We start from the raw sequence: 17,908 nt of genomic DNA on the forward strand, positions 1-17,908 counted from the left end.
ACAACACTCTAACTCACCATGTTTAGATAATAAAGTACTCAACCTCTACTTGTCTACTGTCTGACTGAACACAACACTCTAACTTACCATGTTTAGATAATGAAGTACTCAACCTCTACTGTATTTAACTATGAGTGAACACAACACTCTAACTTACCATCTTTAGATAATGAAGTACTCAACCTCTACTGTATTTAACTATGAGTGAACACAACACTATAACTTACCATCTTTAGATAATAAAGTACTCAACCTCTACTGTATTTAACTATGAGTGAACACAAAAGTTAGAGTGTTGTGTTCACTCATAGTTAAATACAGTAGATGTTGAGTACTTCATTATCTAAACATGGTAAGTTAGAGTGTTGTGTTCACTCATAGTTAAATACAGTAGAGGTTGAGTACTTCATTATCTAAACATGGTAAGTTAGAGTGTTGTGTTCAGTCAGACAGTAGACAAGTAGAGGTTGAGTACTTTATTATCTAAACATGGTGAGTTAGAGTGTTGTGTTCATTCATAGTTAAAGACAGCTGAGGTTGAGTAGTTTCTTCTGATATCACTTTCAAACTCCAAGTGATTTAGATCCAAAACATTTTCTAACAATACATGTATATTCCATAGTAAAGTACAGTTGACAGCTGCGTTAACGTTACAAGGTGCAAGGTGGAGAGCTGTAAACAAGACGAAAGTGTATGGATGCAGGGTCCATGTGTGTGTGTGTGTGTGTGTGTGTGTAATAACAACAAGTTTATAATCTCAGCACAGATTGCAGAATGGGTACAGTACAATACAGCTCAATACACACAATTGTTAAGGGGATGCAGACCTGAGAAAGACTTTCGTCTTGTTTACATCAGGGTCCCCCATTTTCAATGCATCATAACATTGACATACAGGTAGACAGTACTGCTACATCAGTGTCTAAGAGAGGTGATGAGCATCAGATAGCAAGGTGGAGAGCTACATAACATTAGGTTGTGGTGGCTAGGAGGGATATGAGAACTGTGTGTGTGTGTGTGTAGTTTAAGATGCTGCATCACCGCTTAGCCACTGAGTCCAGCTAGTTTAAGATGCTGCATCACCGCTTAGCCACTGAGTCCAGCTAGTTTAAGATGCTGCATCACCTCTTAACCACTGAGTCCAGCTAGTTTAAGATGCTGCATCACCTCTTAACCACTGAGTCCAGCTAGTTTAAGATGCTGCATCACCTCTTAACCACTGAGTCCAGATAGTTTAAGATGCTGCATCACCTCTTAACCACTGAGTCCAGATAGTTTAAGATGCTCATCACCTCATGACATGAGGACCGTGCGTATGTGTAGCTAGGAGTGATATGATAAGCAGTGTGTAAGCAGCTTACAGAGCTACATAACATTAGGCCCATGCCACTGAGTGAGGACTTTGTTGCTTTTTCTCGTTGTGACATAGATTTAACAATAATTCTGGTGTCAAAGCAGCATGGGGGGGGGGGGGTACATAGCTTCACAGTCCTATACAGTCCAGATAGGGGGTCCTGGAGAGACAGGGGTCCTGAGGAGAGAGAACTCTGATTCAGCAGCACTTAATTATGTTAATGTTATTCAGGTGAGGGGCGTTGCTGGAGGGGGGTTTGTTGACGCCCAGTTGAAACTGTCTGAAGTGTGAAAAGTTGCCTTCCTTTGAGACACCTTTTCACCTCTTTGGTAATTTAGAACACAGCCAGTTTTAGAAGTTATAATTGGGCACATCGTGTTCAAAACATTCTCAGATGTCAACATATGACACATCATTTGAAAGCTTAGATTCTGTACTTTAGCAATCTGGAATAATCTGAAAAATGAAAATGTAGAGATCTGGCATAAAGCGCTGTGAGGTGACACAAATATGACTGTGACGGCGACGGAGAGTGGCTGACGAAGCCACCCTGAGCCTGTTCGTTTCCGACACTGAAGATGAGGACTTTGGTGGTTTTAGTACGCAGGAAGAAGACAAAGATGAGGATTAATGACTTGACTTTTCTGGTTACAGCTGTGTACTGCAGTGAAAGGGTTATATTTCGTATTGCATCGCGTCCCGCTCTGAGCCTTACGAGATACTCCTATCTCCTGTGATACCTAATGTATCTCCCACGAACAAAAACACATGCACCCCACCTGTATGGGGCCCCGCCCCTTATGGTGGTACCGCCCATATAACCATGACCCTGGTCATGAAACACCCTTCCTCTATTTTCGTCCCAGCGTATTGGATGCGTGCACCATACGAGCTAGCGGAATGAAAAGATTAAGGAAGATTAATAATGTTGGAAGCTTACCGGAGGTTGCTGGCCCCTGGCATCTTCGACGCATGTTTTCGGCGACACGACGGGCCTGTGATGTTCCTCGTTTGATGACTGCACATCGAGGTTCAGCTGTACAAGGCTGGCTGTCGGGCCAGCTTGTACTCAGGTAGGCCCTGTGTCTTCAGGCATGGGTATTAGTGTTAGTAATGCTGGTTTGTGTTGTTAACACAACCTTGTTGTGTGTTGGCGCCAGGGGCAAGATGGTTTGGTGAACGTTCTCTGCAGGGAACGGTTTCCAAGCTGTCTTGGGCGTGCTGCTAAAACATCTAAAGCTATGCTAACATGCTATCGCTACTGCCGCATGCTATCACTACTGCTAATTGCTATGCTGTTTTAATGTCTCCGCCGTGAGATGTTGTCACTCTCCCGCCTCTTGCCCGGTTCATCAATGAAGGTCAGTCGGTAGCTGTTGTGGGGTTTTGAGTTCTATTTACCTTTTTCGGGTAAATGGGTTGACAACGGGGTAGGTCGTGGCTAGGTTCTAGCCAGGTATTACCTTGTGTTCCGGCGGGGTTTGTTGAACGGTGTTCCCATCTGGGTTGGCGTCGGGTAGTGGGGCTATGGGTCCAGCCGACATGGTAAACATGTTGCGTGTCTGTGCACAGGCAATTGTTGTCTTGGGTTCCACATTGCCTGGCGTTAGGCTGCAGTAGTATAAGGGCAGGGCCGCTTGGGAGAAATGTGAGGCCCTGTGCGTTTTTAGACGCGAGGGCCCCCATCTCCTGGGGCGGCCCTGTGTAGGGGGCTATTGTTTCATTTTGTCACTCTGCTATGAGAAGGTCTGTTTTGCTACAGCTTTCTCTCCTCTCAAACCATTCATACTGACGGTCAATCGGTATACTGGGGGAGTAGTGCGGGGGGGGGGCTTTGTTTACCTTTTTTGGTAAATGGGCTAAACTAGGGCTGGTGTTCTGTTGTGAATATTTTGAATGAAGACGGGTCTGGTCCGTCTCCCCTTAAACTTTGTGTGTATGGGTTTGCTCATTCTACAGTTTTTGTGGTTTAGCTCTTTTATTCATTTAACCTTTTCATGGTCCACACCACAGTGGAGGGTGCTGTTTGCAATCACCACTGGTGCTCCATGTTAACGTCAGTTCTTTGTTTTTGATATATTGAAACAATGCCCCGCCCGGCCGACACCATGGGTCGGCCTGGCGAGTGGCTGGTGGGCTGTTAAGGCTTGTACCGCCACGGTATGGAATTGGCAACGATTAGAACTGTGTTCGAATTGGTGTTTTTTCTATTAAAAAAATGGTGTCTGGTGGAGGGGCCTTGGGGCCAGCCGACGTCGACACATCGCGCGAGGTTGTTGACGTTATTAGCTTTGACCCAGCCGCAAGCTATAACCGCTCAGGGTTCCCCTCTCCGCAGGGGATTTTGGTCTTCTGCTGGAGCGCGGGCGGTATTGTCCTAGGCCCTACACCGCCTCACACCGCGCAGCCAGAAGAAGAGAGAGCACGGCCTCGTCAGCGGCGATGACGGGGCCCTCGACAGGCGGCCATGTTTCCCCCGCCAGTGGTGCCCTGGTTGGAGAATCGACAGGGTATCGCGAGGCCGACAGTCTTGGCGGCCGAGGGATCGGCCATTTTGGGTGATTTCGGTGTTGGTAAACCACTCCGTCGTCATTTTGCCGCGAGCAGCCCGCTCCCCGCTCAGTCCGCTTTCTGTTACCCTCAGAAGCGGGGCTCTGGGTGTGTTCCTTTGGCTGTGGGCCGCGAACCTTCTTGAAGCGTATGCGGCCCCATTCTTCGCTTCTCATGGAGACAGGGGCTGACACCCAGTTGATGGCTGAGCCTGGGTCTGTCCGTGAGAATGTTGTGCTGTCAAGCGGCTCCCACACCTTGAACTGTGTTGGTTGAGCCTGGTGTTACGTCTGTCAACTTAAGTGTTGTCAGCAGGGGGGCTCGAAACCTTTTGAGGCACACAGTGCGGGCTTCCCCGGCCTCGCCTTCGCCAGGCCAGGTATCATGTTGGTGCTCCCACTCCTGGAATATTGGCAAGTGGTCGCAGCTCACATGGTTTGGGGTGGTAGTGATATCACTGCAGGGCTACGGTGTGTAGGAACCCATGGGGGCCTTACACCTTGCATGTCCGGCTGCAGAACAACTCCTTCAGCATGTTCTGGAGGGGTGTTCAGTGGGGGGGCTTTTTTGATCGGAAGCCCCCCGTATCAGACAGGCCCTTTTTCTGTCGGGGTTCCCCCTTGGGTGCGATTGCCTCGTGGGTGGTGTCAGGGTCAGGTGTTCCGACATGGAACGCGCTCCTCGCACGATTCCAGGGTTGTCTTCGCACAGCGGGGGGGACCGGGCCAACTATCTACAGTTCCTGGCGGACCTGCGCCACGTGACGGCGGGTGCGTTGGGAGTGTCGTCACATATGACTATGGCAGTACCATATGTCGAGGTAGATGGAGAGAATGGTGAGGCGGGGACTTGTGTTTACACAACCCCACCCGTTTTCAGGTTTGGTACAGACCCTGTTGTCGGGGTCTCCAGCAGGGACAGCTCTGGTCGACGAGATCAAATCTCTGTGGACGAAGCAAGCCATCGTCGTGGCGTTCTCCTCCCGGTGTTCTCTGCCCGAGAAGTCGGGAGGGAGGGGTGTAAGACCCAGGCTGGACCTGTCCCATGGGAAGGTTCAGCATTTTTTGGATCGTCTCCTACCTGTTGAACACTGTCAGGTGGGGGTCTGGTTCTCCTCCATAGACCTGTAGGATGCGTATGCGCATCCCCGATCTTCCATTCTAGGGCTTACCTACGCTTCCTTTGCAGGGTTAGCGTATGAGTACCAGAGGCTGCCGTTCGGTTTTCTCTGGCTCCCCGCATCTTCACCAAGTGCGTGGAGGCCGCACTGGGGCCTCTGCGTCATCCGGGGTTACGGAGTGTTCTGCCCTGATGACGTTCTGGTCCTTCGCGGTCAAGGTGGATCGTCAGGTCTCGTACCAGGCAGGTCTCTACCAGCCTGGGGTTGCTGTAGACTGGATGTAGAGTATTCCTCTTCCCAGTCAACGGTTGGAGGGCTATGGGCATCCATCTCAGAGCGTGTTGTCGACGGTTACGGCGCTGTCTCACGTCGCGTTTTCACCGACGCCTCCCTCGCTGGTGATGCGTCGGGCCAACGCAGTAGGGGGCAGCTGGCAAACCATGCTGCCCGGTCTGCGCTACGTTCAATGTGTTGGTGTTGAAAGCGGTCCTTCTGGTCCACAAATGGTGTTGATCAGGACGGACGATACGACGTCAGTGTCGTGTATCGACAGACAGGGAGGAGTACGCTCCCCCTGTCTGCACCAGGCGGCGGGCGGCTGGCTATGGGCGTCCTCCATCTGCGCGGCCTAAGGGCTCCCCACATCCCCGGCAGGGAGAATGTGGGTGCAGGTGTACTGTCGCGGGGCGGCCCTCATCCTGACGGGTGAGGATTGCGTCTGGACATGGCCAGGCAGGTCTGGGACCGATGCCGTGCCGCCAGGGATTCTTCCCCATACATCTGTTAGGTCAGTTGTTGGGACGGGTACGTTGAGGGGCGCAGGTTCTTGATCCTGATGGTGTTACCATCTGGAATGCGCATGCTCCCTCCACTGTCGCGCTTACGCGGGCAGATGACGTATGTTCCAAGTGTGGTGTAAGGCGGGGGGCCAGGACTCAGTCTCCTGCCCCCTGGTTGCTGTCCTTAGTTACCTCCAGTCTCTCCTTGATGGACTGTCGGCTTCGACGGTGAGGGTATATGCGGCAGCTATATCCTCCTATCATGAGGGGTTTGAGGGGATGTCTTGTTCAGCCACCCTCTTGTGAAGCGTTTCCTGCTTGGCGCTCGACGCGTTAAGCCGGTGCAACGCTCCTTGGCTCCGACTTGGGATCTTCAATTGGTCCTCGGTCGGTTGTCCTTGGTCCCGTTTGAGCCGCTCGAGCGGGCGCCGTTGGGACGGCTGTCCTTCAGGACCGCGTTCCTTCTGGCTGTCACTTCCGCTAAACGCGTAGGTGAGCTCTGTGCTCTCTCGGTACATCCAGAGTGCCTGTCTTTTCGGACCGATTGCGGTGTCACTCTGCGACCTAATCCTGCTTTCGTGCCTAAGAATATCCGGAGTTCCTTCCGCTCCCGGGATATTGTGGTTCAGGCGTTTCGTCCTCCTCCTCACACTGGTGAGTTAGATGCGGGCCTTCACCTGTCATGTCCAGTCCGTGCTTGGGGATTTACCTCAGCCGTACTCAGGATTTCAGGGTTACCGACCAGCTTTTTGTCTGTTACGGTGGGGCTCGTGCTGGTAAGGCACTGTCGGAGCAGCGCCTGTCCCATTGGTTGTGCGAGGGTGTTACCCTCTGCTACACGCTGGCTGGGCAGGATCCCCCTGGGTCCTTTGGTCGGGTAGCAGGAGTGTATGGGTATGGGCCGCAGTGTGTTGAGTCACACGTGGTTCCGCCTGTACGGTGTGTTCAAGGGGTTCTGGCTCCCTCTTGTTCGCATTCAGGTGGAGTTGACTGCGCCCCCCCTTCGTTAGGAAGGATGGGGTGACAGGGCTCCCCGCACCCCTTGATGTGGGCTTACGGGGTCCTCAGGGGGTACATCTGTCGGGTCTCGCGCCCGCTCTTCCCCATTATCTCGTAAGGCTCAGAGCGGGACGCGATGCAATACGAAATATAACGATAGGTTATGTAGATAACCTAGTTATATTAGTATTGGCTAAGCGTCCCGCTCTGCGCGCCCTGAGTTCCCTCTTGAGGGATCTTTTCCTGGGACGGGTTTTGGCGAGGAAGGGTGTTTCATGACCAGGGTCATGGTTATATGGGCGGTACCACCATAAGGGGCGGGGCCCCATACAGGTGGGGTGCATGTGTTTTTGTTCGTGGGAGATACATTAGGTATCACAGGAGATAGGAGTATCTCGTAAGGCTCAGAGCGGGACGCTTAGCCAATACTAATATAACTAGGTTATCTACATAACCTATCGTTAACGTGTGCCTTTTCTGGTTACAGCTGTGTACTGCAGTGAAAGGGTTAAGTTTTGCTTGCGGTGGTTGCAATTCCCCCTCCTCCTTGCAGTCGTCGCAGCCAGTCGTCCACGGAGCGAGAGTTAAAATACGTACATGGCTATAAGCTTCTAAAACGATTTAATAGGCTAAACTTTGTTTTAAATTCTTTAATTCACATTTGTTTATTTCATACAAATTTTCCCGACATAATGCTACCTTCCCCGACCAGATCCGTGACTCGTTGCGATACAGATTAATTATCTACTAAGAATAGTATAAGTGGCTATCTTTTATGTGTATTTTACCACTGGTTGAAAACCACTGCTGTAGATGACTGCCAGTATGTGCGTGCAGAACCTTTATTTCAGCGGGACTGTACCTGTTTATTTGACGTTACTGTACAATATATTTGTGTATTAAAAGACGGAGCTGTCTTTTATTGTAATATAATAATTATTAATATTAAAAATTATAATAATAATTTATAATATCACCAGAGCGCATCAGGTGCATGATGAAATAGCGGGGAACATAGGACCCGGGGAACATAGGACCCTTTTTTAGTCGTGAAGTGTACGTTTGAGAACACTACCGTAGAAATGAAGCAAGCTGACATGGTCGGTCCTCACACAACTGGTCGCTTTTTCGGGAGCCGCAACGGGAGTGGGGAACATAGGACCCGGGGAACATAGAACCCGGGGAATATAGACATGCTCCCGTAACTGAGTGGCGAGACTAAACAAAAAAGACAAAACGAGACTAAATGAAAAAGACTAAAATGCTCAGACCTGTAGTTGACTAAAACTTGACTAAACGAAAAATAGATAAAGGTGACTAAATATGATGAAAACGAAAAAGAGCATTGACACATGACTAAGACTAAAACTAAAATAAAAAATAGCTGACGAGACCATGTGACTTTTATACGACTTCCGGTTTAGCATGGCGACGGGATAGACGTGTTTAGAGTGGCTCCTGCACAACTTGCAAACTATCTATTTATTTGACAAGCGACATGCTACAAATACAATGCACCATCTAAACTTTAAGACTAAAAGACGAATACTGCACTACGTTTCACAACATGACGGGAAGAGCAAAGAGAATTGATAAAAGAGAAATATCGAAGGCAACTGCTGCTAGCCTCGAAGCTATTGAACTTGCTAGTGGGGCTATTGAACTTGCTAGTAGAGCTAAAGACATGCCTGATTCCCCAGCCAAAGCGACGCCAGCCTTGCCCAACGACTTGGAGAACCTCCGTACTGCCATACTTACCGACACGACGGCAGTGGTCACCTCGCTGCTAAACGCAGCTCTCACACCGGTGAATAGGACCCTGGAGGCAATAAAATCCACGCTGGATATACACGGATCACCTCTGTCGAATCGGGCTTGTCTGACTACAGCGACAGAGTCGTCGAGATGGAAGGCGCATATGCTCAACTCAAAACGGAGAACGCTCGGCTGGCCGACAAGTTGGATGATCTTGAAAACCGCTCGCGCAGAGCCAACTTGAGAGTGATCGGCATCCCTGAAAAAATGGAAGGCTCGGATCCAATCCAATTCATGACCGAATTGTTCTCAGATATTTGTGGGGCTAATTTTTTCCCCACGCCGCTCATACTGTCTCGCGCCCACAGGTTGGGGAAAGAGAATAAAGCCGGAGGAAACAACCCCAGACCGAGAGCGTTCATTGTACTTTTCCACAACTACCAGGACAAGGAGCGTGTTTTTGGGAAGAGAAGAGAGGATCTGAGATACCATGGCCACAAGATCTCACTCTACCCTGACTTCAGCGTCGAACTGTCCCGCAAGCGCGCGGCTTACAACGACGTGAAAGCCCGACTGTACAAGAAAGACATTCGCTTTGGAATGCTGTACCCAGCTCACCTCCGCGTGGACTTCGAAGACCAAACGTTGTACTTTGACTCTCCCGCAGCTGCTCAGACATTCTACAACGCTCATTGGCATGACTGAGGTAACTACACAACGGTCGGTCGGGGTTTGTTTACACACCAGATTTAACGTAGGCTGGCTAACAGCTGGCTTGGACTTAATGACGTTAACACACCAGCCTACTGGTTGGTGCTTCCCCTACTCTTTTCTTTTCATTGCTCGACAAATCTCGAGCTGTTATTCAAGTTCAGTATCTTTCAGTTATTTCTATTTCTATAATGTAATTCTACAACAGCTGGCTTGGACTGAATGACGTTAACACACCAGCCTACTGGTTGGTTGGCGCTCCCCCTACTCTTTTTCTTTGCTCAACAAATCTCAAGTTGTTATTTTCAAGTTCAGTATCTTTCAGTTATTTCTATTTCTATAATGTAATTCTACAACAGCTGGCTTGGACTGAATGACGTTAACACACCAGCCTACTGGTTGGTTCTCCCCCTACTATTTTCTTTGCTCGACAAATCTCGAGTTGTTATTTTTAAGTTCAGTATCTTTCAGTTATTTCTATTTCTATAATGTAATTCTACAACAGCTGGCTTGGACTGAATGACGTTAACACACCAGCCTACTGGTTGGTTGGTGCTCCCCCTACTCTTTTTTCTTTGCTCAACAAATCTCAAGTTGTTATTTTCAAGTTCAGTATCTTTCAGTTATTTCTATTTCTATAATGTAATTCTACAACAGCTGGCTTGGACTGAATGACGTTAACACACCAGCCTACTGGTTGGTGCTCCCCCTACTATTTTCTTTGCCCAACAAATCTCGAGTTGTTATTTTCAAGTTCAGTATCTTTCAGTTATTTCCATTTCTATAATGTAATTCTACAACAGCTGGCTTGGACTGAATGACGTTAACACACCAGCCTACTGGTTGGTTGGTGCTCCCCCTACTATTTTCTTTGCTCGACAAATCTCGAGTTGTTATTCAAGTTCAGTATCTTTCAGTTATTTCTATAATGTGTCGCTTGTCACAGCGAAATTGCTCTTTGATATATACTTTTTTTTTCTCTTTTTCTCTACACTCTTAAATTGGGAGCTCACGCTCACGTTCTAGGTTAGGCTAGGTTCTAGGTTAGGCTAGGTTCTAGCTTCTAGGTTAGGTTAGCTTCTAGGTTAGGTTTTAGCTTCTAGGTTAGGTTAGGTTTTTAGCTTCTAGGTTAGGTTCTAGGTTAGGTTAAGATCTGTAGATGCACCGGAAGTTTAGTAGCGATTACCTGCGGTTCTCTAGATGTGGGAAGAAGAGAAGAGAACCTAGGATGGGAATGGGGAGGGGAGTATTTTGGGGGTTACTTACACCGAATGCGGTCCGGGAAAGGTCTGTATTTTCTGTTGTTATTGTTGTTGTTGCAGATGTTGTGGTTACACGTCATACATATGTTTATAGTTACTTATTTGTTATTTGTTTTTTTCTTTTTTATCACTTTATTACTTTGTGGAGTCTACAATACCCCTGTACAGGGGGCCTGTATATGGGACAATCAGACCACTCAAATATTGAACTGAATCATGACTTCATCTAATAATAGGAGGGACAACTCTGTTAGACTGATCACGTGGAATGTCAAATCTATGAACGGGCCAGTCAAACATTCAAGGGTTTTTACTCACCTAAGAAACTTGAAGGCAGATATCATGTTTTTGCAAGAAACTCACTTATTGAAAGCAGATCAAATTAGACTACACAAGCCTTGGATCAGCCAGGTATTTCACTCCAATTTTAATATTCGGGCAAGAGGTGTTGCGATACTGGTGAACAAAAAAGTTCAATTCACATCCTCTAACGTTATCTCTGACCCGGATGGCAGATATATAATAGTAACGGGGACTCTATTCCAAACCCCAGTGCTCTTAGTCAATATTTACGCTCCCAACTGGGATGATGTTGGTTTTATGAACAAGATCCTCTCCTCCCTCCCAAACTTAAACACACACCAACTTATTTTGGGGGGCGATTTGAACTGTGTTGTGGACCCGGTTTTGGATCGCTCTTCTCTAAGACCCTCAACACTCTCTAAAATGTGCAGGTCCTTATCAGCCTTTATGAGGGAAAATGGATGTGTGGACCCATGGAGATCTGCTAACCCACTATTAAAGGCATTCTCTTTTTTTTCACATGTACACCACTCCTATACCAGGATAGATTATTTTTTTATTGATAAAACCCTGTTAGACTCTGTCCGCTCAGTTGACTATTTAGCCATTGTAATTTCAGACCATGCGCCTATACAAATGGACATCTCCCTTACTCTGAATAGAAAAGATCGCCCTCCCTGGAGATTCGATACCTTGCTACTTTCCGACAAGGGGTTTTGCGACAAAATTTCAAAGTCAATTGATGACTTCTTACTCACCAATAGATCGGATTCAATATCTCACTCACTGTTGTGGGAGACTCTAAAAGTGGTTTTGCGTGGTGAAATTATTTCCCATGTAGCCCATGCGAACAAAACCCAGAGAAAGCGGCTGCAGGACCTTACAGATTCTATTCTCCAGCTTGATGGTGAGTACGCCGCAGACCCTTCACCTGAATTGTATAAAAAGAAGCTGGATTTACAGTCTGAATTCGATCTATTATCCACAAAGAAAGCTGAAGGTCTGCTGCTCCACTCCCGCGGCCTGTCGTATGAATATGGAGACAAGAACAGTCGGCTGCTTGCACATCAGCTCAAGCGCAGAGCAGCCTCCAGGCTGATCTCACAGATAAGGGATCGCTCTAATAACATAGTCTCGAAACCCCAAGACATTAACAAGGCCTTTGAAGTGTTTTACTCCACTCTCTACACATCCGAACCCCCTCCCGACAGAATATCTATGGATACTTTTTTAAATGACCTAGAATTCCCGTCTATAGACCCGGAGCTGGCTAAGGATTTAGACAGACCATTGAACATTGAGGAGATCAAGGAGGCTATCAATGCTATGCAGAGTGGCAAGGCACCGGGTCCAGATGGCTATGAGGCAGGTTTTTATAAAAAGTTTTGTGACAAACTCGCCCCGCTTCTGATGGAAATGTTTAACGAGTCCCTGAAAAATGGGACACTGCCACATACACTCACCCAAGCAACCATTTCCCTCCTACTTAAAAAGTACAAAGACCCCACAGACTGTGGATCGTATCGCCCAATTTCGCTGATTAACAACGATGGAAAGGTCATTGCCAAGGTGATGGCTAGGCGTCTGGAGAACATCTTACCTCTGATTATTTCTGAGGACCAGACTGGCTTCATTAAGGGTCGCCACTCCTTTTCTAACATTCGCAGACTCTTGAATATTATACACACTTCAGGTCCTTCTCTCCCTCCTGAGGTAATTATATCTCTGGATGCGGAGAAGGCCTTTGACCGCGTGGAGTGGGAATACTTGTTCACGACTCTGCAGAAATTTGGGTTTGGGGACACATTTATCTCATGGGTCCGGCTACTCTACTCCGCCCCCTTGGCCTGTGTCACTACCAACTCTATAAACTCCCCTTATTTCCCACTTTCCAGAGGGACACGCCAGGGTTGTCCTTTGTCTCCGTTATTGTTTGCCGTCGCCGCTGAACCTCTATCCATTGCACTCAAGTCCTCGCCCCACTTCCGTGGTATCACCCGTCACGGAGTCGAACACAGGGTCTCCCTTTACGCTGACGACCTTCTGCTCTATATGACGCATCCTATTACCTCCATCCCTCACATAAAATCTATGTTAAGACAGTTTGGCTCTTTCTCAGGCTATAAGCTAAATTTTCATAAAAGTGAATGTTTCCCCATTAACAACTCAGCTTTACAAATTACACAATCTTCAATTCCCTTTCGTCTGTCACAGACAGGCTTTAAATATCTGGGCATAAAGATCACCCACACCTTAAACTCAATTTTTGAAGCTAACTTCCCCCCATTAATCACTAACATGAAAGCTGACTTTCAACGTTGGAGCAGCCTGCCCCTCTCACTCTCCGGTAAAGTACAATGTGTTAAAATGAATATCCTGCCCAAATTCCTGTATATCTTTCAATGTCTCCCTCTATTTCTACCCAAATCCTTTTTTCTCACAATAGACCAAGCAATATCTGCCTTTATCTGGGGGGGAAAGATCCCTAGAATAGGCAAAGCCATCCTACAAGGACCTAGGAGGTCAGGTGGACTTGCACTCCCTACTTTCATGCACTACTACTGGTCTGTCAACATCCATAAAATTATTCTTTGGTTGAAAACCCCAGAAACTGACTGGTGTAGCTTAGAAGCGCAATCGTGCCGTTCATCCTCTCTGGCAGCTCTGGTCTACTCTTCTTTCCCTCTCTCTCCTTCCCGGCACTCCTCAAACCCTGTTGTTCTGTCCACTCTAAAGATTTGGATACAGTTTCGTCGTCACTTCAAACTCTGTGCAGCATCAGTCTTGGGGCCTATTAGTAATAACCACCTGTTTGTTCCCTCCACTCTGGACTCGTCTTTTACACGCTGGAACAGACTTGGAATAAATAGTTTCAAGGATCTATATGACGGTGACACTTTCTCTAGTTTTACCTCCTTGTGTCTCCAATTTGGTCTTCCACGCTCCGATTTATTTCGTTATCTTCAGATACGTCATTTTGTACGTTCACAATTTGACTCATTTCCTAGCCCCCCTCAATGATCAAATTGGGAGAGACTCTTGGGTCTATCACCAAACCAAAAAGGGCTTATATCTGAAATGTATCAAAATACTATGTGCTTGATCAAAGACAAAAGCGCTAAGACGAGATCCAGGTGGGAGGAGGAGCTGGGGGTGGAACTGACAGAGGGGTGGTGGGGGGGAGCACTGGATAGGGTGAATTCCTCCTCCACTTGTGCCAGACTCAGCCTAATACAACTAAAGGTGGTACACAGAGTACACTACAGCAAAGCAAGACTAGCTGAAATCTACCCAGACTCCAATCCCAATTGTGACCGCTGTAATAGCCCACAAGCTGATCTCTCTCACATGTTTTGGTCCTGCCCGGGTCTTAGACCATTATGGTCCTCGATATTTAATGTGCTCTCGATAGTACTAGATACCACAATACAGCCCTGTCCACTGTTGGCCATTTTCGGCGTACCAGCTGAACCTCTCCCTATTAAGCCAAACGATACTGACATGTTGGCTTTTGCCACACTCTTGGCCAGACGGAGAATACTCCTAGCCTGGAAACTATCTACACCTCCCCCCTTCTCCGCCTGGCTAAAAGATATGGTATCGTTTCTAAAACTAGAGAAGATTAAGTATGCACTTAGAGGAGTTAACGAAAAATTCTTTAAAAAGTGGCAGCCGTTCATTTCCTACTTTAACAGCCTATCTGTTCTCCCTCCTGACTGAGTGTCTTCCTTCTTTGAGTGATCCTCCCATCTAACCAGGCCCAACAGTACTATGTAATACCACCAGATAACTATTTAGATACTCTATAATTGATTAATGTACCATATTTGACTCAGACTATTTTCCTTTTGTTTACTATTATTATTATTTTTTTATTATATATATATATATATATATATATATATATTTTTTTTTTATTATTTTTGTATTTTGTATTTAATTTAATTTAATTGTATCATTGTAAGTAGCAATTGTTATTACTGTCTGTAATCTAACCTTTTCTCTGGTTGTATGTTATGTACGTAACCCTACCTGTTGATCCGTGGGGTGGGTTTGGGGGTGGGATGGGTGGGGTAGATTATACAAAAAAAAGGGTGAATGAATAATTCTGACTTTGTAATTGTACAAACTTGCTTCACCAATAAAAACTTTTGCTTTAAAAAAAAAAAAATAGCTGACGAAATTAACACTGCTTATGTTACATCCCAATGTATGTGCTTCCCCAGTGTGTGTATTGTTCTCCATTTTGTTTCCTCCCTCCAGCCAGAACCCGTCCTCCACCATTGGTCCCTACTATGCCTGCCCTTCCATTGGTGGACTACATAGCAGCACAGCACCGATGGATGGGTTTCAAGACTCCAAGACCCAATCAGAAGCCATCACCCACCACCCAATCATGGATCACCACAACCCTGTTAAAAACATGGCTTCTCACTTCAGTCACTCTCTCTCTGGCATGAGGCTAGGCCTGGTGTGATTTTGTAACCTTGACCCCATTGATAATATTGCATTTGTTTATTGGCCTTTGTGAAACTGCCTTTGTGTGTGTATGGCCACAGGGAGAGCATTGTTAGCTATAGATTGTTTTGTTATATGTTTTCCATTCTTGTATGTATCATTAATGTGTTTTTTCCTCTTTTTCAGGAAGCAAAGATGGGGTGAGCTGCCATTTCATTTGGATATTGTTTTATCCTGTTTTGGTTAGGTAAGGGTAGTTTAGTAATGTCATTTCTTTTACCATAGATTAGGTTGGTTTATTTGAAGAATAGTGGTGTTTGTTTGTTGTTTTGGCCTTGGCTCACCCTTGAGCTACATGTGCTTCCTTTGCATTTACCAATAAATATCCTTGTGTTTACAAACCTGGTCCATCATTTCTTTCAACCAACTGTTATGTTACAGCCCTTTACCCTTAGACCCACAGGGGTCGTAACAGCTTACATTAGTTAATCTACTATATGGGCATGCTAGTTATCCTATATAGATAACCAGGGCCGGACTGGGGAAATAATTCATACCGGGAGATATAGTGCGAAATATAGCCCCAATCAGGCCACTTTTTAAGCGGGGGGTCCCCCACCCGGAAGATTTTAGTTACAAAGACTTAATTTCCTGCATTCTGGTGAATTTTAGTGCATGTGAATCACAAACGAATGAGCCAACAATTGCTTAGAACAATGTACTGTTATGAACCTCAAATAAAACTGTTGTGGCACTAGCAATGGTACTCTCTCCACCTTCAAAAAGAAAAAAGCAAGAGCACAACATATTTTTCTATTTACTATTATAATACAGTTAACCACTCTCTCCACCTATTCAAACAAGTCAAGAGCACAATACCATATTCACTTTACTGATGCACTACCCATCAACAGTTAAAATAGCCCTTTACACAAACATTAAATAACAGACCTTTCATTACAATACTATAATAACAGTAGCCACTGCCAGAATAGTGACACATGTATCACGTGTGGTGAGCACACGCATGCATGCACAACGAAGACAGAAGATTGCGTTGTCTAAATCATTTTAACTATAAAATTAGCTCAAAGTATGAGCTCACTGACTGAAATTTCCAACAAAAAACATCAATTGTCAAATAATATTGATCACATTAACTAGACTAGATGTTTTTGAGGAAATTAGAAAGGGAACAACAACTTAACTCTTGTGTCTGATCAGATTCTTATTTGTTTGATAACTTTGCAGTGATTATGTTTGTAGCCAATGTGGCAAAGGTGTGTAATCTTTGAATTATCTTTGAATTATTTTGACTCTCTCTTTCATAAATTGTTTATTCAACTTCAGCCCCAATCATAACCACCACATATTGTTTTTTGTAATGTCAGATTTAACAACTCCTTTTGGGAGTGTGCCATCTGCCATTCCATTCGCCGCCTCCACTGTCAATCAGTTGTATCGCCTGGTCCCGCCTCCACCAATCACAAGCGGCAGCACGGCTCCATTGTGTGTGTGTGTGTGTGTGTGTGTGTGAGGGAGAGAGTCAGATAGTTCTCCAACTCTGTCGCAGACAGTGAAATCCTGGTTGTTCCCCACCCACCTGGTTTTCTAAAAACGATCGCGCCGCGCCGCCGCCACAACTAGAAACAATGGCCTGGCAAAAAAAAAAAAAAATTATAATAAAAAAAAATATATATATATATTTTTTTTATATAATTTTTTTTTTATCTGTGCAGGCCAGGCCACCGGGAAAACTCCCGGTGCTCCCGATGGCCAGTCCGGGCCTGTAGATAACTAAATATGTAACTGGGAATGGTTCAAACAGCTATGTGTATAATTTGTATTGTTATTACATATTATTATAGCCATTTTTTTGCTGTGAGAAAAATGAATTGACAGAGTTTGACATCAGCAAGCTAAAGTGTGCATCCCATTTTCCCCTAGGTTCCAAGAATAGGGAGTCGAGCTGGTCAGACTAGAGGTGATGGCAGAGAGGGGGATGAGAAGGAAGCTGGCTGCTATCCTGGAGAATCCCTCCCACCCCCTCTACGACGAGCTAGTCAAGATGAGAAGCATGTTCAGCCACAGACTCATACACCCCGACACTCAACCGCCTCGGACAGTCCTTCATACCAGCGGCCATCAGGCTCCACAACAGTGGGCAGGGACTGCGGCCAGACATCCAACTAGAATAGGAACCCAAGGAGGACAATAACACTACCTTATGCATACTGCACCTTACGTGAATACTGCACCTTATGTGAATACTGTGATACTGTGAATACTGTATATTTCAGTTAGTTAGATAGTAAATTTTAACACTACCTTATGCATACTGCACCTTATGTGACACTGTGAATACTGTATATTTCAGTTAGTTAGATAGTAAATTATATTGACTTATGTGTTTACACTGCTTGTGTTGTTTTTACTACCTGTACCCCCCCCCCCCCCCCCCCATGATGGACAGCAAAGGATGTACTGTACGATCTCAAACATCCATTTCAGAAGGCAAAATCTCTTTCCAATGGCAGAGTTAAATCTGGATTTAGTACCACCAGGCGCCCGTTACAGGGCAGCAAAGACTGAATGAAATCTACTGTAAGTACAGTTA

This window comes from Notolepis coatsorum, assembly GCF_963971535.1.
Source record: "Notolepis coatsorum genome assembly, chromosome: 4".
NCBI lineage: Eukaryota > Metazoa > Chordata > Actinopteri > Aulopiformes > Paralepididae > Notolepis > Notolepis coatsorum.